Source organism: Asterias amurensis, chromosome 10, assembly GCF_032118995.1.
Source record: "Asterias amurensis chromosome 10, ASM3211899v1".
Taxonomy (NCBI): Eukaryota; Metazoa; Echinodermata; class Asteroidea; order Forcipulatida; family Asteriidae; genus Asterias; species Asterias amurensis.
In genome coordinates, this window is record NC_092657.1 from 12,722,145 (window position 1) to 12,743,916 (window position 21,772).

Sequence of the window (21,772 nt, forward strand, 5' to 3'; positions counted from 1 at the left end):
CAGCTCTGACGACAATGAATATGTGTTTGGTATCAAAGGGTCTCCTAAGCCCAAACAGCCTGCAGTTACTGTCACGATAAACCGAATGCTAGTGCATGCAATAATTGATACCGGTGCTTCTATCAACATCATGTGTAATGATGTGTACACCGCATTGCTTTCCCGTCCAGCACTGCAAACGCATGAACATTCCAAGGTTTTTGCATATGGAAGTACTACTCCCCTCGAGATCATAGGAACATTCAACGCATCGATCTCATACAAGTCAACGCGCATCACATCTACGTTCTTCGTAACAAAGCCACTAGGGGATACGCTAATCAGTTTCGCGTCGGCCTCAAAACTCGGCATCGTCAAAGTTGTCTACACAGTCAACGACAACCCCTCATCCCCATCTCAAGACCAAGCTTAGTCGAGGAGTACTCGGACCGCTTTTAGAGGATCGGCAAGCTGAAAGATTTTCAGTGCAAGCTCCATGAAGACCCAACAGTTCAGCCGATTGCTCAGCCTCATCGGCGAATTCCCTTCCACGTTAGGAAGAAAGTTGACGTGGACATGAGATCAGTCAACAAGGCCATCCAGCGCAAAAGGCATGTCACCCCTACGATTGATGATGTCATAGCACATGTCAATGGATCCACAGTCTTCAGTAAGCTTGATCTAAACGCAGGCTATCACCAGATAGAGTTGTCTCCTGAATCACATCACCTTACAGTCTTTTCGACACACGCAGGCCTGTACCGCTACAAGCGTTTAAATTTTGGTGTCTGTTCAGCCGCTAAAGTGTTTCAAAATCTCATTAACACTGCTCTTCAAGGGCATTTTGAACGATATTTTGTTGTTCGGGAAAACACAACAGAAGCACGACTCGCGACTCAAAGCATGTCTTCAGCGCATCCGCGAGCAAAACCTAACACTGAACAAGGACAAGTGTAAGTTCAGTAAAAGCCGTGTTGAATACTTCAGACACGTCTTCAGTAGTGATGGTGTTTCACCAGACCCAAAGAAGGTCCAAGCAATCCAAAACGTTCCAGAGCCCCAAAATGCTGGCGAGGTTTGCAGTTTTCTGGGATTAGTCACGTACTGCGGTCGCTTTATCCCTGATCTAGCAACGATCTCTGCACCCTTATGCGAACTGACTAAAGATGCAGCACCCTGGTCATGGGGAACCGAACAACAACAAGCTCTCATGCAGATTCGTAAACGTGTTGCACAATGCTGTACCATGGCCTACTTTGATCCAGCTACGAAACCAGAGATCTTAGTTGACGCCAGTCCAGTCGGTCTCGCTGGAATCCTCGCCCAACACAACGACAGTGGTGAACTTTCGATCGTAGCACTCGCAAGTAGATCACTCACGCCAGTGGAACAACGCTACTCGCAGACTGAGCGTGAAGCATTGGCAATTACAGGGGCCATACTCCACTTCCATCTGTATGTTTAAGGTGGAATGTTTACGGTTATCACTGATCACAAACCGCTGGTAACATTATTCAACAACCCAATCAATCAAGCACCAGCAAGGATTGAGCGTTGGGTGCTCAAGCTTCAAGAGTACCAATACACTGTTGAGTATCAGCCTGGAAAGTTTAACCCAGCTGACTACATGTCGCGTCATCCGCTCCCGTCCTCGCAAGGTCCCAGTCGAGAAGAAAAACTCGCGGAACAGCACGTCAACTTCATCTCACAACACGCGGTACCCAAGACTGTCAAGATCGACATTATTTGCACCGCAAGGCAACAAGACGACATACTCCAGCACTGCATCAACGCACTGGTCACTGGAAATTGGGACATAGCCCTTAAACGACCCAACGCACAGCAAAATAGTGACCCGCTTCGGAGTCTGTACAAGATGCGCACTGAGCTAACAACGACGGCTAATCGCGATATCTTGCTCCGTGGCATACGCATCGTCATTCCTCACGCTTTGACTCAAACTATCATTGACATTGCGCACGATAGACACCAGGGAATCACCAAAACCAAACCACTCCTTCGCGAAAAAGTGTGGTTCCCTGGAATCGATCGTCTCGTTGAAAAAAACATCCGTGATTGCCTCATGTGCCCAAAGGACCCTGGCTTGAGGTTAGTGTTGATTTCTGTGACCTCCCCAATAGAGAACATATTTTAGTTGTTACCGACGACTACAGTCGATATCCTGCAATTGAAATCGTCACATCAACTTCCGCTCGAGCCGCCATTCCGAAGCTCGATCGCATATTCACTACCTTCGGCGTGCCTGAAGTCGTACGTACTGACAACGGCCCACCTTTCAATAGCAGCGAATTTGAAAACTTCAGTGACTACCTAGGATTTCAACATCGAAAAGTTACACCCCGTTGGCCACGCGCGAACAGAGAAGTTGAACGCTTCATGAGAACTCTTAAGAAAACATATCACACATCCATCGCTGACTGCAAACCATGGAAACAATCCATGTACCAATTCTTATGCAACTACCACGCCACACCTCATGCTACGACTGGTATCCCACCGGCTACTCTTCTCTTCGGGCGACCAATTCGGACACGCCTTTCTCAGACTACACAATCTGCTAACAATGCCAAATTGCACCGCAAAGACAAAACACCGAAAGCTGCAAAGAAAGCGTACGCTGACAAACGCGAACATGCCAAGCAACCGAACATAAAGGAGGGTGATTGTGTGCTCATCTGCCGCGATGGTATGATCACCAAAGGCCAGACCCCATTTTCAGGAAAAATATGATAAGTTCACAAGGCTATATTATTCTTTTGAAAATTTTCAGGAAAAATATGATAAGTTCACAAGGCTATACATAAGCCTTGTACACTTTTTCAAGTAAAAATTGCATAAGGCAATAGCCCAACCATAACAAACAATTCAGTCGGAAAAACAATAACATTTGTAGCTTCCTAAATTTTGTTTATTTCTTAGGTTTCTTTGTCATCAAGTCAATATTCATATTTCGATTACATAAAATATCACTATACACATACAATAATTAAAAACACAATAATGGTAACATGCCTGGCAATTAATGTTGAAAACATATTTACATAAATGATCTACCTGTAACGTGATGATAATCGTACACATATCTGATTCCCAGCATACATACTTTCGAACCAAAACTTGTTACACCACGAAAATCAAAGTTTTATAAAGAAACAAATAAATACAAAATTACTACATAAAGAATAAGCTCTAATGTTTTTTGAAAGTTGGTTTGGGACAATAGTTGTTTAAACAAACTTGATACCTCTCAACATTGAAACCTTAAATCTTGAAACACCAGTTTTACGAGATAGCAACACAAGAGGCATTGCAAGTTAAACTCAACTCCAAGGGTTTTGTACACCCTCGGGGTCACTTAAGGTGCCATTTACCCCCTCGGGTGTACAAGTCCCCATGGACCCCTTTACAGCATGAAATAATTGTATACTGTATCCCAGGGGAAAATCTCTACTGTTCAAAGCAAATAACACCCTCTTTTGCCAGAACTTTTGGATCTGGTTCATTGCTGTCTCTTGTCACAAATAGAATTGTTTTGATTGTTTGCAACCTGTTATCTCAAGGTTCTTGACGATTCCAATTAAATCTGAACAGTTGGCAGGTATGAGCATGGAGAAAGAAGAAGGAAGAAACTGTTCGGCTAGCCCTGGTAGGACGTCAATCAGTCCACAGTTAATACAATTTTGGAAGAATATTATTCATGACTGTGTAGAATTTTTGTCTGTACAATTTTGTTGGTTTTTCAGATATCAGATTTGGTAGGAAGAACTTTTGTCTGTACAGTATGGGAAAGATATTTTACCCGAGCGCTGTAAAACTGTAAAGTAAGACACTAAGAAAAGCAGTGCAACGAATTTAGGTCCTACATGCCGGTTGACCATTACATAAATACTAGCCAACCACAGTACACCAATAATAATATACTGATGCTCACATGACCATCCCACATTTTGACTATTTCCACAGGTAGAAAACAAAATGCTGTGCCAACTTCATAGAGCTGTTCATGCATTCAACTTTGCTAAGCACAGACGTAACTTTTAGATCAGCAGAGAAACATATCACACGAATTGTTAATTCTAATTGAGATGTTCTGCTTAAATAACTCTATATATAATGCATGATTAATGCATACGACCTCAACTTAATATAAACACGAATATACAGCAGGTCCTAATTAAAATGCTATAATATAAACTCTTCATTTTGATCTAACATAAAAATACACTTTGCTCTAATTGAAATATTTCACATACTTTGCATCAGGAACAATACTTTGTTAAAAACAATTATATTACAATTACTGTTTCAAATGTATACTCTTCTGTTACTAAATGTGTGGTGCTGCCACTGCCACTGCCACTGCCACTGCCACTGCCACTGCCACTGCCACTCATCGTCCTCCCCGTCTTCATCGTCCTCATCCTCATCCTCCCCCTCCCCATCATCATCATCATCATCCTCATCCTCATCCTCATCATCATCATCATCATCCTCATCCTCATCCTCATCCTCATCATCATCATCCTCCTCATCCTCATCCTCATCCTCATCATCATCATCCTCATCCTCATCATCCTCATCCTCATCCTCATCCTCATCATCATCATCATCATCATCATCATCATCATCATCCTCATCCTCATCATCCTCATCATCCTCATCATCCTCATCATCCTCATCATCATCATCATCATCATCATCATCATCATCATCCTCCTCATCATCATCATCATAATCATCATCATCCTCATCCTCATCCTCATCATCATCATCCTCCTCATCCTCATCCTCATCCTCATCATCATCATCATCATCATCATCATCATCATCATCATCATCATCATCATCCTCATCCTCATCCTCATCCTCATCATCATCATCCTCCTCATCCTCATCATCATCATCATCATCATCATCATCATCATCATCATCCTCATCATCATCATCATCATCCTCATCCTCATCCTCATCCTCATCATCATCATCATCATCATCATCATCCTCATCATCATCCTCATCCTCATCCTCATCCTCATCATCATCCTCATCCTCATCCTCATCCTCATCCTCATCATCATCCTCATCATCATCCTCATCATCATCATCCTCATCATCATCCTCATCCTCATCCTCATCCTCATCATCCTCATTTTCATCCTCATCCTCATCCTCATCCTCATCATCCTCATCCTCATCCTCATCCTCATCCTCATCCTCATCCTCATCCTCATCCTCATCCTCCTAATCCTCATCATCATCATCATCATCATCATCATCATCATCATCATCATCATCCTCATCATCATCATCCTCATCATCATCATCCTCATCATCATCATCCTCATCATCATCATCATCCTCATCCTCATCCTCATCCTCATCTTTATCATCATCATCATCATCATCATCCTCATCCTCATCATCATCCTCATCCTCATCCTCATCATCCTCCTCATCATCATCATCATCCTCATCCTCATCATCCTCATCGTCACCGTCACCGTCACCGTCACCGTCACCGTCACCGTCACCGTCACCGTCACCGTCACCGTCACCGTCACCGTCACCGTCACCGTCACCGTCACCGTCACCGTCACCGCACCGTCACCGTCACCGTCACCGTCACCGTCACCGTCACCGTCACCGTCACCGTCACCGTCACCGTCACCGTCCTCGTAACCGTCCTCGTCCTCGTCCTCGTCCTCGTCCTCGTCCTCGTCCTCGTCCTCGTCATCATCATCATCATCTTTCAAAACAGGTATATTAGTTCAACTTCCCAAACATGCATTATTTTTATTTCCCAAACCAAAATTGGAATGGTACTCATTTTAACTACCCCGAAAGGATGTTAGGCTGAGTCAACCTTGCTACTGTGAAAGTTGTTTAAATCACAGCCAAAGGTATTGGCTTTTGTAGCTTTCAGTCGATAGACTTTGCTTTCCAATCGATTATTACAACGCACACTTCCCTTTCCAGTCTATTATCACAACGCACACGTCTTCGCAATGTTTATTTTCGTTTTTAATGTTGTATTCCGTCATCAGAACTAAACACACCCATGTTGTTTGTTATAACTTCATCAAATATAACTGAATTTCTTATAAACGCGCTTTCAGTTCTGAGTCGGAAGAATAAATTATCTGTCAGAGCACCTATGATATTTTTCTCATAAAGAAGCAACTTTCTCGAGCTGTTATGCAAATTGAATTCTCCAAGTATAAAACTTGTTAGACCAGAATCTTGGATTTTTCCTAATATTTCACTAAATTGTTCAATAAAGTTGTCACAAAAAGTACCTTGTGTTACATTCATAAAGCCGACTATTAAGTTGTTTTTTCCTGTGTTCAATATTTCAACGAAAGAAGATTCTAAGCTTTCTGACGTAACATGTAAATCACGGCGATGCAAATAGTTTAAGTCTGAAATATTAAATTCCGTCAATGAATCTTGAAATGACCTCAACTTTGAATTTAAATGCAATACTATATCTTGAATATTTTCTTTAGCTTTAACCATGTCATACGTAACAGATGAAGGCAATGATAAATTTCTTGAACCAGACGAAGCAATAGTTTCTCGAACATCTTTTTCCATTTTCAACCAACTTTTTTTCAGATATAAAATAAGACGCCAATTTGACTTGTACAACAGGAATTTTGTTTTTTCAAACACTTTTTCTTGTACTTCTGTAAAATAAAACCGTTGACATGTTCTTGATAAAACTGATTTGCAACATAACTTAGATTGATATTCATGATCCAGCATCGAACTTGGTCTCTACTCCAGCTTGACATAAGTGACGACTTGACTGTAAAACAAGCACAACATAATAACGTCATGTATAAGTTGGGTGTCGAATAGAACTTTACATTCAATATCATCCCAGTAAACAAAAGAATGGAAAAACACGTGAGAGACACGAATTTCAAGAATTGGTTTGGTGTGAATTACGTGTTTGAAACACGTAAAACCCACGTGATAGGCGTTAATGCGTTTGTCCGTAACATTCAAGTTTACCCTGCACGTGAATGTCACTTGATTTTCACTTTCATAATTACATTACCAGTCCGATCCTAAAACACGTACAATCCGAACTGGAAAATCACCCCTTTTTGCATACCTAATAATCACGTTATTAACTGGTTGTAGAAACCCCCTTTTTGCACACCTAATAATCACGTTCTTAACCGGTTGTTGAAACCCCTTTTTGCACACCTAATAATCACGTTCTTAACCCGTTGTTGAAACCCCTTTTTGCACACCTAATAATCACGTTCTTAACCGGTTGTTGAAACCCCTTTTTGCACACCTAATAATCTCGTTATTAACCGATTGTAGAATTCCTTTTTTTGCATACCCAATAATCACGTTCTTAACCGGTACTAGAAACCCCTTTTTGCATACCGAATAATTCACGTTCTTGACCTGTTACAAAAAAATATAGAGTACATTCAAAACAAACAGTAATAACTTCCATATCAACTTAACATAAAGTTTTAATTTGTTTCACACTTAAATTGCTCACAAAAAGTTAACACATAACTTGTAACGAGATGCAAAACTATTAAATCTCAAAAATAAAATTTATTTCTAGAATTGCAAATACTTAAATGAGTTAATTGTTGAAACAAAAAAAGTACACCCGTGAGAATCTGCAGGGATAATAACATCAACATCCAAAGTTTAAAACGAAGACAAACATTACCAGAGAGAACGGCAACTTCCTAACCGACTTTTCAATAGCTTATCTGTTTCCGAAAAAAACTGTTATAGTGACTTACCCTAAACAAACAAAAAATGCAATTGAAAGGTCTCTCATGTTACTTATTCATCCATTGTTGTAATCAAATGTGCAATTCAGTACTTTTTATCGAATTCCGATTGTTACATTATCATTTAGCAACAACAAACTTAATTAAAACTACATGATTGTAGCCATGCAAATATTTTTCCATTTCTGTGACTCTCTAAAAATCGTCTTAGACTTGGAAAAAAAAAAAAAAAAAAATCCCGATAATTTGTTTGTCTCAACCAAGTTTTAAACCTTGCAAAACATTCTCTTAAAAGTGCAATAAACATTCTCTTACTATCGGTAAATTCATTGTTGCTAAAGGATAACTCGCCAATATGGAGTCAAAACAATATTAATCAGGGTCTGCAAATTGAATCTAATTTTATCAGCAGAATATGATTTGTTTTGTTTTGAAAAATAACCTGTAGAGAGAATACAAAGAAAACATGTACTGGGTAACAAACGAAATGGATAAATTAAATGTAAAATAAGTGCATCTTTAGAGCAATCTTAAATTTAACAATACATTAAATGTTTTTTAGTTGTTCGTTCCACAAAGTTGAGGCAGTGTGAGCAAAGCTGCATTCACCATATGACTTGGTCATCACTGGTGGAATACCAAATTTCAGATCTGTTTTTTTTTTATCAATAACCACACATAAAATGACACGAATCTTGTGCACTCAAGTATAACCAGAACTTGGACAGGCCATCATTCTTAAATGACTTTTGAGTTTGGGTTGACCTTTATGACGAGTACTAGAAATTTGAGGTGACCAGTACCTACATTGATTGATTGTATACGGAATGACCAAGTCATACCGACCATGATTAGCTTATTTAAAAAGAAATTGTTTAGGTTTTAACCTGTACTTTGTTTTACAAAATAATTGTTCTTGGACAACTAGAAATTTAATGGTTCTTCTCAGAACCACCCCAAATAATTTAGAGATTATGATTACATAGTGTTATCACAAACCTTTGTACATCGTGTCTCCACCATGCAAAGTTTTGAATCCTAATTTAATAGTAAACGCTAGTGTTACCAAACCACTCAACATTGGTAATAATGTGCTTATGATAATAAAGTAGAAGTTCGGGCCCAATTTGCATGAAGCCTTTGAGCACACACAAATTCTTTCTTAGCAAAGGTTAGCAGAAATAGGTTACATGGCAAAATAGTATGCAAATAGTTTGTGGCTGGTTTGACCCCCTTTTTTGTTGAGCAGAAGGAAAATTATTTTCATACCAAGCCTCTTTGCGTTAATTAGCTTACTGCTAGGGTGAGGTTTTTGTGGGAAGTATAAACATTAAGTTTTTGTGGGAAGTATAAACATTAAAGGCACTCGACACGTTTGGTAATTGTCACAGACCAGTTATCTTACTTGGTGTATCCCAAAATATGCATACAATAACAAATAATGTGACCATTTGGGCTTAATTGGTCATCAAATTTTCCAGAGAATAAGCAAAGAAAAAACACCCTTGGTGCATTACCTCGTGCGCTTTCATATGCATAATTAATTTAGAGTGATAAATTACACTCTTTTTTATAATACGTAACTGCAGATTGAGCTGTTTTGAGCCGTTTCTAACAATGTTTTATAAAGCAAAAGCTCTCCATCACTCGTTACCAAGTAAGTTTTTATGCAAACAATCATTTTGAGTAATTACCAACAGTGTCAGGTCACTTTAGATGATCAAACGGACAACATCTTTGCAAGAGATGTCTGTTATAATACAAACTGGTGTCATAAGATTACTCAAGTCGAAGTACTCTTAGTCCTTTTCTTCACTTGTCTCCTGTTCTAGTACGCTCAAAGTCACTGGCTGAAGCTTTGCAGCTTTCGTCTTCGCCAGTTGTATGGGCAGTTCTCTTGCCACTGGAAATATGGGGGAAAAAACATATTACTATGCATGTAAATTTATCTCATTTTTATTGGATTAAATACGACAAAAGTGCAAACTTTTTATTTAAGCTACGGTAGTTGAACGACGCAGTGACAAATGTCATCCTTTTGCCGCGTTGAATGTACTTAAATTCTCAGTGGGTCGGTGCTAACTGGAAATACTCATGCGAAAAGTTTTTGAGAAAAATTGATGTGCCTTATCTAATCAAGAAGGTTTTCCATAGCTGGGGGGAGAAGGCCTATTCCTGGATTTGATGGAAAACACATTCTGACTGGATTAAACAATAATTATTGTATAGTCTACAGATTTCAGAAATAAGCTAAATATGGTTTTTGTGCCATTCTAAAGAAACAACAATGAACACCACACTCACCAACGATAGTAATAAAAAGGCCACAACTGACGATGGAAAACAATATAATTATGAATTTTGCCATTATTTTGTCACAGCTAGTCATTGTTTTGAATTACGTGTGGTGAACCGACTCAGTAATTTGACATTTTGTCACTGATTCATTTTGATTGCCCAACTTTTGTCCTGCAAAAATCATTGGAGTTTGACAAGGCAACAGAGGGACGTTTGGCGCAGGCCTAGAATTAATAACCGTAATTAACAGTGTTTACTTACTGATAATGATCGTATCATGGTGGAGGTAGAAATAGATCGTATAGCATGGCGAGGCTCTGCAATGATGTCTTGGCATTACACTTCACTGACCGGCTTTTCCATTCCAGGCCTGACTTTGCCATTGTCACGGAAGAGCATCACACTATACTGACTGGACAAGAAGGCAAAAAAACTATACAGTGAGTCATGGCAGTAGTGGACATACACTACAGGGCCCCTTTATTCCTCTTTATTAATGCCAAGCTACCACTGGCTAGTGGAGGAATAATAATATTCCTCCATGGCTAAACAATAAATAAACTACCTGGTCAAAATCAACAATGAATAATCATTAATTAACAATGCACCCAGCTAAATCCAAAACAGAGCACGAGGAACACAACCAACCAATGAATGATTAAAATAATTCAATAATTTAATTGACTTGGATTGAGTCCTTGAGTTGAGTGACCTTGAGTCCTTGACCATGTTGACCACTGGCCATTGTCCATCTATCTAGTAAAACTATTATTCTAGACTGAGAAAGTAACAATAAGACGACGAATGGATTTTATGCACTATTAGTAATGTTCATCACGCAACAGCCACACATTAATGCCAGCTGCCCAGTGCCCATCCATACACACAGATGGACCGTTATTTTAATAGGACGGCGGTACGTGCATGTTCAGTGTACGAAAATTTGAAGACAAATATAGGCCTATTTGTATCCGTCAGATCTCTCTTTGTATTGAAATGGTGTTTACCAAAAATACACCCAGAGTAATCAGGAGACAACTGCTGCTACTTTGAGTACGTTTTAAAGCAATAAATAAAGATAGATTAATAAAAATCTTAGATTTCAGAGTGAGAGAGTTTGAATTAGTGAACATACCTGTTGACGGTTGGTCGGTGAGGTGAAAGGTCATCGAACGCCGCGCGCACTGCGCGTGAGCTAAAACAATGGAACGTGTAGTAGGTGCTGGAGCACAAGTGTATTAATCCATGAACGACCTTTAAACATGAAGTATACGGGCAGAAACAAACAAACGATCACACCCCGTTGTGCATTCACGAGAGGGCGCAAAACGGCAGGCGTCGACCCCCCCTTAATCACTTGAGAATAAAGTATTAAGGGAGAGAAAAAAATAAGTGATACAATTATTCACAAGAATGTATGAATGTTAGAAGTTTTATACTTTTTAAGGGTTTTTAAAAGTATACATTGTTAATGAATGGACATTCAACATTAATTTGGGAAGTCGGATATTTTTTTTTTACTCTTTTTTTATGGCAAATTGTAGGCCTAACAGGTGAATTTTTTCCCAAAAATGTCAAAACTCAACGCTACTTGAGATAACTTTTTTCAATTTTGTTTATGGAAATAATGCTTTCAGACTGAGTTAAGATTGTTGACGCAGCATCTCAAACAAAATTGGGATGATTCTTTTGTTGCTTTTACATTTTAAACTTGTCAAGTTTTCAGAATTGATCAAAATGTCAAAATTCAACAATTTTTTGAGATCTCTTTTTTTCGATTTTGTTAGTGGCAATATGCTTTTCAGACTTAGTTCAGATAGTTGTCGCGACATCTCAAACAAAATTTGGGACGATTCTATTGTTGCGTACCTTTTACAAGCAAAAGGAGTTTCTAGAATTGACCAAATGTCAAAATTCAACAATTTTTGAGATAACTCTTTTTCTATTTTGTAAAAGCCAATTAGCTTTTTAGACTGAGTTCAGATAGTTGACGCGACATCTCAAACCAAATTTGGGACGATTCTTTTGTTGCGTTTTCATTTTACAAGCAAAAAGCTATAGAATTTCCAGAATTGACCAAAAATGTCAAAATTCAACAATTTTTGAGATAACTCTTTTTCAATTTGTTTATGGCAATTAGCTTTTCAGACTAAGTTCAGATAGTTGACGCGACATCTCAAACGAAATTTGGGACGTTTCTTTTGTTGCGTTTACATTTTACAAGCAAGGCTACAATTTGTACTACAGTAGTAGTTGATTGAATTAATGTCAAAATTCAACAATTTTTGAGATAACTTTTTTTCAATCTTGTTTCTGGAAATATACTAGATAGTTGATGCGACATCTCAAACAAAATTAGGGACGATTCTTTTGTTGCAATAACATTTTACAAGCAAAAGGCTATACATTTGTGTTTAGAGTTTCCAGAATTGACCAAAAATGTCAAAATTCAACAATTTTTGAGATAACTCTTTTTCAATTTTGTTAATGGCAATTAGCTTTTCAGCTGACATATCAATCAAAATTTTGGACGATTCTTTTGTTGCGTTTACATTTTACAAGCAAAAAGCTATAGAATTTCCAGAATTGACCAAAAATGTCAAAATTCAACAATTTTTGAGATAACTCTTTTTCAATTTTGTTTATGGCAATTAGCTTTTCAGACTAAGTTCAGATAGTTGACGCGACATCTCAAACAAAATTTGGGACGATTCTTTTGTTGCGTTTACATTTTACAAGCAAAAAGCTTTAATTTGTGCAGTTTCCAGAATTGAACAAGCTACTGGTATGTCACAATTCCCCCCAAAAAATTGAAAACTGTTTTTAAATTTTGATTATGGAAGTAAGCTTTTCAGACTGAGTTCAGATAGTTGACGCGACATCTCAAACAAAAAAGATTTTTTTGTTGCGTTAACATTTTACAAGCAAAGGACCAATTAAATGTCAAAATTCAACAACTTTTAATTGTTGAAAAATTTGGCCAATTAAATTTGTGTATGGAAGTTTTTCACTAGCCCACATAATTGGAGGACGGCGAAGGAAATAATGCACACAATTTTCAAATAGTGAAAAACATTGGAAAACAGGAAGTGAAGTTCACAGAAATGCATTACAGAGCCGAACAAAGATCCGATTGAGACAAAGAAATCTAATGAACTTTGCCCTGCATCCTCTATCGGCAAAAGTTGTCGATGCAAGTAGCCTAAATCCAAGGCTGTATATAGCACATAAATCCGTGGACGCATGCCACGCTGTGTAAAGCAATTCACCGGGTCATGAACACCGGTTCGGAGTTGGAGTCTAGCCAAGCCTTCTTATGTATGGTATACAGCGTGCGGAATGTCTACTCCACACAACATAATACAGAGGGGACATTTCGACCGGTGTGTGATCGATCGTTGTGAGAGGGAACCTGGCACCGTACACAGCACACTATAGGGAGGTTTAGCTGCAAAAACGTGAACGTGAACATCGGAAGACTGTTGTCCTAATTGAAAAAGATGTTTCTCAAGTGTGGTGGACTACGTACATTATCACCTCATTTTGACACGTAATAATCACGTTTTTTCTACATCCGTAAGATGAGTTGGTGTGCATTTAGTGAAAATCACATAATCTTACCCATGTGGTTTTGTTAACCTAGAATTATTGGTGTTTCATCAACTAACTCAGCACTTCATTTTAACCAAGTGTTTATTACCCGTATGATGTGTTGGTGTGTATTTAGTGAAAATCACGTAATCTTTAACACGTGATTTTGTAGTTTCTGTAAGACAAGAATTTTTGGTGTTGAATGAACTAGTTTATCACCTCATTTTGACACTAAATAATTACGTGTTTTATGATGCGTTGGTATGCATTTAGTGAAAATCACGTAATTTACTACTGATTTTGTAGTTTCTGTAAGACGAGAATTATTGGTGTTTTACCAACTTATTTATCACATCATTTTGACACTATAAATAATCATATCTAAGATGTGTTGGTGTGCATTTAGTGAAAATCACGTAATCTTAACTGGTGATTTTGTAGTTTCTGTAAGACGAGAATTATTGGTGTTTCATCAACAAAATTATCACCTCATTTTGACACTAAATAATCACGTGTTTTACAACCGAATGATGTGTTAGTGCGCATTTTGGTGAAAATCACGTAATCTTAACTAGTGATTTTGGAGTTTCTGTATAGACGAGAATTATTGGTGTTTCATCAACTACTTTATCACCTCATTTTGCCACTAAATAATCACGTGTTTTACACCCGTAGATCTGTTGGTGTGCATTTAGTGAAAATCACGTAATCTTAACTGGTGATTTTGTAGTTTCTGTAAGACGAGAATTATTGGTGTTTCATCAACTACTTTATCACCGAATTTTAACACTAAAAATCACGTGTTTTACACCCGTAAGATGTGTTGGTGTGCATTTGGTGAAAATCACGAAGTGTTAACTGGTGATTTTGTAGTTTCTGTGAGACGAGAATTATTGGTGTTTCATCAACTCAATTATCACCTCATTTCGACACCAAAGAATCACGTGTTTTACAACCGTATGATGTGTTAGTGCGCATTTGGTGAAAATCATGTAATCTTAACTAGTGATTTTGGAGTTTCTGTAAGACGAGAACTATTGGTGTTTCATCATCTAAATTATCACCCCATTTTGACACTAATTAATCACGTTATTTAAATCGGTGAATTTACTAAGTAAATTTGCAGTGAAGGAGGCGTAATTTTCACCGGTCATTTTAAGTAATTACAAAACCAGAGTTACTGGTATTTCATGAACGGGATAATAACCTATTCCCGTCACCGAAAATTCACGTGTTTTACACTCGTGAAATACCCTAGTGTGCTGTAAGTTAAAATAACGTAATCTTCACCAGTTAATAGGAGGTGATTTTGAAACGAGAAAAGTTGGTATGTTGGGAACAAAATAATCTCCTTTTGTTGATACCAACAAATCACGTGTTTCACTCGCGTGAAATACAGAAGATCAAAAAACGTAAATATAACGCAATTTTCACTAGTTCCTTCCACCTCCTGGAAGAACGTCACTTTGTTCACGTCATAATTTGGTGGTATAAACGTTTGAAAAGAACGTGAAAATTAGCTATTCTCCAGATCTAACAAAAATTACGTGTTTGTAACGTGAAATACTGGTTCAACAAACTCCATACCTAAAAAACACCTAAAAGTCACCGGTCGAAACTGGTGATTTTTTGGTGTCTGTTTACTGGGATTGTGTCAAACGTAGACTCTTATAAGAATCAATAAATTGTCCTGAAATTATAGAGACAAACAAAGCATCGGCACTTTAATATCACGTAACCTTTTGTCTGAAACATTATTTATATAATATACATACCAATGGGGCGTAGCTTAATGTAACCCATACTGTATTAATTTGATGAGCAAATAATATAAGTTACCTGTATGATTCGACATCGGAAGGTTATCAGCATCTGAAGGGTATTGAAAGAAAATAAATAAAATCACAAATACAGTCACATTCAATCAATACACACATTCAACTGTTCTATGTATACTGATGGCAATTACCTAAAATAATTGTTAGCATTTACTGTACTATGAAGTAACGTAGTTTTTGAGAAAGAAGTAATTTCTCACAAAATAATTAAATTGAATTCGAGACCTCAGCCGAGGTCTAGAATTTAAGGCATCTGAAAACTTGTGCGACAATGGTGTTTTTCTTCCATTATTCTCTCGCCACTTCGACGACTAATTCAGTTCAAATTTTCATAGGTTTGTTATTGTATGCATTTGTTGAGATACACCGGGACCCAATTTCATACAGCTGCTTAACGGTCAATTTTGTGCTTAACGGGCGCACCTATCAATTTTTTTTCATTTCATAGCCTTGCTTAAGCAATGTTTTTTGCTTAAGCGGTAACACTTGGGCAAATATCTTGCGAATATGAATGTTTTAAATTCGCGACGATTCCGCCGAAAAGGTGCGATTTTATTTATAATAATATTATTTTCTATGTCGTCCTTAAACCTCTCCCTACCAATATCTTACGGGTTGTTCTAAAACCCCCTCGACCCCCCTCGACCCACGACCTACGACCTACGACCCTTCTTCGTCTGCCCCGTATTCGAAGCGGGTCCCAACTAGGAATTCATAAACGGCCTTCGAAGTAAAATTCACGAGTCCCGATTTAGAACTCACAGTGTGTGATCTACATAACAGGCGACGCAACTTACTTCCGTCGGTCTGGTCTCCAACCTCGAGCTACGCATAGAGCAAGTAGTACACATGACTGGAGCCCGCAATCGTACTCGGGCGGTAAACGCAGGTTCCCAGTTAGGATATATTCTTTATTCAGGCTCGGGGTCGGCCAAGAGATGCGCATGGTAATTGCGCGGTTTTTTTTTAAATTGCCACAGGTCCCGATCTCAGCCAATCATGCGCAGTTTGCTTCGTGCTTTACCACGTGTGTATGGTGTGTCTCGTACGCTGTGTGATGTGCGGATGCATGGTAAATGAAGTATAGTCGACGTCAGCATACAAAATTGTGTGCGTGATTGGCTGAGATTGTGAACAGTGGCAATTTCGGTGTACAGGAAAAAATGCACAAAAGTCGAGGGGGTCGTGGGTCGTGGGTCGTGGGTCGTGGGGGTCGAGGGGGTTTTAGAACAACCCATATCTTACGCATAATACGCACGCTTTACCAACAGTACCAATGGCTTACCAAATGCTTACGTAAATCGATGGCGAATTACCGTCTTCACAACGTTCGCTGAATGTACGGAAGCGCTTCGTATTGCTGCTCTCACAGAGTGGTGAATGTATTTGTGAACATGAATATTTCGCGTTGAACTCGTCCAAAATGGCGGTTGGAGAGTGAATATTTTCATCTCGGTCTCACCCCTCGATCGTCCTCGGTCGGCCATCTCCTTACCAATTTCTCACAAATATGTTACGAATGCTTACCAACGCTTGCCAATGCATTTACGAACGTTGCAAACGACGCACGCTTTACCAACGTTACCAAAAGCTTACGAAAATCACGCCGAATGACCATCTTCGCAACATTCGCTGAAATTTACAAACCTGTGTGTAAATTGTAAATCTTCGTAAGGAGGTGGGGATTAGTTTGTGAACGTTCCGAATTTGTTAACAACGCTTACGAAGACACGGCGAACGTTGCGAAGTTAAAGCGATTGTCAAATATTTCCTTCCGATAGAATATTCGCTAGCATATTCGCCGTGTGAGAGCAGCATTTATTGACCGATCTTCGTAAGGAGGTGGAGAATGACTTGTCAACGTAGTGAATTTGTGGCGAATGTTGCGATGTTTGAGCGATTGTTAAATATATCCGTTCGTAAGCACATTCGCTAGCATTATTCTCTCTAGTGTGAGAAGAGCATAAAATGCTTCAGAAATGCATTATCTTCTTGTCTACTTTCAAGTTAGGTAATCTTTCGAGGGGCAAATTGAACCATTACAAGTAATACTATTAGGCACAGAAAGTGATGACTTTTTTATCGCCACTCCGCATTTATTTCGCTCGCCATTTTGTCAACACCTTCTTCTTTTTACTCGTAAAATGTTGCGCGCGCAGTTAGTTTACGTGCTTAAGCTAGCAACCGCTCGTGAAATAGGTTTACGCTAAGCAAGTTTGTTTGCTACGTTAAGCAAACAGAGCTTAAAAGCTCGCGAAATAGGTGTACGTTTGGCATGGAGGTAGAATGGTTTAAGCAATTATTGTTGCTACATTAAGCAAAAAATAAATTGCTTACCGTTAAGCAGCTCTATGAAATTGGGCCCAGGTGAGAAGACTGGTCTTTGACATGTGTCCAGAGCCTTTGAACTAACCCAACAACATGGTGGTTTCGTCGTGCAATTTACATTTAAATTAGTATTATTAGAAGTAAAAAGAAAGAAATAAACGATAGTGGTAGCGTTAAAGCCATTGGACACTTTCGGCAAACAGTATTGTCCAACGCCCTCACTTCGTGTATCATAACATCTGTATAAAATAACAAATCTGTGAAAATTTAGGCTCAATCGGTCATCGGAGTAGGGAGAAATTAACGGGAAAACCCACCCTTGTTTCCGCACGTTTCTTCGTGTCATGACATAGTTGTTCAAAATACTTCCGTAATTCTCGCTGTCGAGAATTGATGATGTTTTAATGTTTTCTCATAATGGAAAGCATTTCATGAAATAATATTTCAAGAGAAGTCTTTCACCATTACCTTCTGCAAACCCTTGAATTTTTTTTTTTTTTTTTTTTTTTTTTATATGTGAACCTTTTTTTTTATGTTCCGAAAGTGTAAGTAAAATGGCTTTAAGTAACTTACCTGTAGGCATATTGTTATCAGCAAATGAATTAGCACCTGAAGGAGAAAGAAAGATAACAACAAAATAACACTAATAACCTTTTAAAACCAAAAACAAATTATAGACTTAAAGTCACCTGGAAGTGGTATTTTTTCAAAATAAAGCTTTTGTCACTAATATATGTGTTTTGATGAGTGGAATGTGAATAAACAGTTAACTAAGGTTTTTAAAAATCAGTTCTTATGTTATTTACAAATTAAGAGTAGACCCCGACCCGAGAGGGCGCTGTTCGTGACGTCAATCGAGGCAGACTTTGCCTGTAATGTTTGTACGTTTCATTTTTTATTTTTTTTCCGGCAATGCCGACCTGGTGTATTGCTGCTGAATGCAGAAAAAACACTTTTTGAAATGTACCAACTCACGACTTGGACGTACATGTACTTTGCACGTGTGTTTACTATACGCATTGCAGGCAAAGTCTGCCTCGATTGACGTCACAAAAGGGAAAGGCGGAGTCAGCCCCAAACAACTTTATATATTTTTTTTTAACATATAAATCGTGACAAACAAATACTAAAAAAATTGTTTTATTGTTCGTAAGCATATACTCTTATGTTTGAAAGAAAAAAAAATATTTCCAGGTGACTTTTACTCCTTGGCTATGTGGATTTTTATCAGATCGTCTTCAGGCTGTTAGATATAAGGGTGATATTTCTGCTTGGGAGAGATTGCATGCTGGAGTTCCCCAAGGGACAAAAACTGGGCCCATTGCCTTTTTAGTAATGATCAATTATTTTGTTCCTGATCTTCCAGCAGTCGAACATTACAAATATATGTCGATGATCTGACTTTAAGTCAGACCCTCTCTAATCCTAACGAGAGCTCCAACATGCAAAATGTGCTTAATGACCTAAATCAATGGACTGATCTGAATAAAATGAAACTTAATCCCGCCAAATGCCAGTACATGAATAACAGTTTTCAACATACCCAACTTGATCCGCCCACCTTCGACATTTTAGATTCTCAAATGAATCAAACTGATTGTTTGAAGTAATTTCAAGTGGGATTCCCAAGTTAACAACATGTGTGGTAATTTTAACCGTAGACTGTTCTTTTTACGCCAGCTTAAACGTTGTTTTATTTCTTTCAAGGATCTGTTAACTGTATATGTTGTATATGTCCGACCCACTATCGAATACGCCTGTCCTGGCTGGTACTCAGGATTTACTAAAACACAACTCATAACCCTTGAAAGGTTACCAAAAAGGGTTGTTCGTATCATTCTGGCTAGTCAGCCAAATACATCAACATCATATGTGGAAATATGCCAATTGTTCAGTTTGCCTACAATCCCTGATAGACTGAGTCATTTATTTGTAATTTTGGTAAGACCTTGTTTGAATCACTTTTTCAATTCACAACTCACGGTAATCTAATCATGTGACTGAACATTGTGCTGAGCATTCTTTAAAAAAAGGTACAGAGGCTTAAATAAGCCATGGTGCCAATATGTTTTTAATATATCTGGAGATTTTTGGGGGGTAACCCATATATCATTATAACTATTGGTATTAACATTTAATGCACTACCGGCTGGTAAACATCTCAAGCAAGAGGAAAATCATGGTATCCAATTCCCTACACTGGCAGAATAAAAATTGTTAGCAAGTGTACCAACAAATCTACCTATAATTAAAGGCAGTGGACACTATTGGTAATTACTCAAAATAATTATTAGCATAAAACCTTACTTGGTAATGAGTAATGGGGAGAGGTTGATGGTATAAAACATTGTGAGAAACGGCACCCTCTGAAGTGCCATAGTTTTCGAGAAAGAAGTAATTTTCCATAAATTTGATTTCGAGACCTCAGATTTAGAACTTGATGTCTCGAAATCAACCATCTAAACGCACCCAACTTCGTGTGACAAGGATGTTTTTTTTCTTTCATTATTATCTCGCAAGTTCGATGACCGATTGAGCTCAAATTTTCACAGGCTTGTTATTTTATGCATATGTTGAGATACTTCAACTGTGAAGGCAAGTCGTTGACAATTACCAATAGTGTCCACTGTCTTTAAACGCACCAAGCTACACAATGAATCTCCCGAAGGGAACACAACACTAACATTCCCAAGGGAACAGTAAAATTAATATTTTAGCCCATAAAATAACTGTGATGTTTCCCTGGAAAAGTAGTAATTTCACCGTATGCTAGTCGGTCCGCCGTATCACGGTCATTAGTCTTAGTAAGAGACCCTCGTTAAGGACCGATTCCCCCGTCTGATAGGCGCTAGCCTTTGGTCAAGGCGCACGCGGCACACCGGATAGCACGCACAACCCCAAAAACGTAACGCACGAAAAAAGACGAATTTGCATCGAACGTTCTTGTGACGTCATGCAAGTAATAGTGGCTTCTTTTGACCAGCGACTCACCACGCTAATGCATTATGCATTAAATTTTCTCCCACCAAAATCGTTGGCAAATGTAAAGGAAAACATAAGGCCCCATAACGAATTGGTAAAGGCGCTTCGCGGCTTCGCCGCTCGCGGTGACTAAAGGCTAGTGTTACATTCTAAATGAGTTCATTTGATAAACTTAAGTGACGACATGAGATTTTCATGGTGTTGATTGGTCTGAGTTGATGTGCATCACCTGACGCACCAACAACCAATCAGCGCAGAGAAATCTCTGGCATGAACCAAACAGTTTATAACGCGACGCCATCTTCTTTTATGTGTCACGTCGATCACCCGGACTCTCAAACTGCAGTTTTTTCACTGTAAAGAAGTCGGTCCATATAACAAAAACAAACGTAACACTTCATCAGAATAAGGTACAGAGTGTCCCTGGTGTGTAGACAAGAGGCCAGGCCGGGTGAGAGTGACATGGACGACGTCGTAGAAGTAGAGTGTTCAAACAGATGCTTCTCAAAACACTTCCATGTTGTGTGGTAAGTTAATAACATGTACACGTTACACGCGGAGTCTCACACTTATTTAATAATAATATAATAAACTTGTTTTTTCATGTTATGAAGAGTATCAATTTTAAACGACCGTAGTCAGACAAACATACGGCCCAAAATGTACAAACAATCGATATGTGACGTTAAGCCATGATGTGTAGACAATTTCAACAAGTTTGACAATTTTTACATGAAACTTTTAAAGCAATTCGCGTTGTTATTTCCAACTAGAAATGCGAGTTTCGTTCCGTCAAAGTACAAGACAGCCTGGCGCTACTCATCAACGTGAACCCCCCGTGGAAGGCGTATACACATGTACATGTACATAACGGCATCATGTGCAGCGCACATTAGAACACATGCTCGTACATTTACTCTGTCTGAAGACTCGAACACAATTGTTTGTTTGACCGTTAAATTG

General features: G+C 38.5%; 1 pseudogene; it reads right to left on the reverse strand.

The window, feature by feature from the left end:
* Positions 1 to 5,692: 5,692 nt before the first annotated feature.
* Positions 5,693 to 17,903, reverse strand: LOC139942528 (uncharacterized; annotated as a pseudogene).
* Positions 17,904 to 21,772: the final 3,869 nt, after the last annotated feature.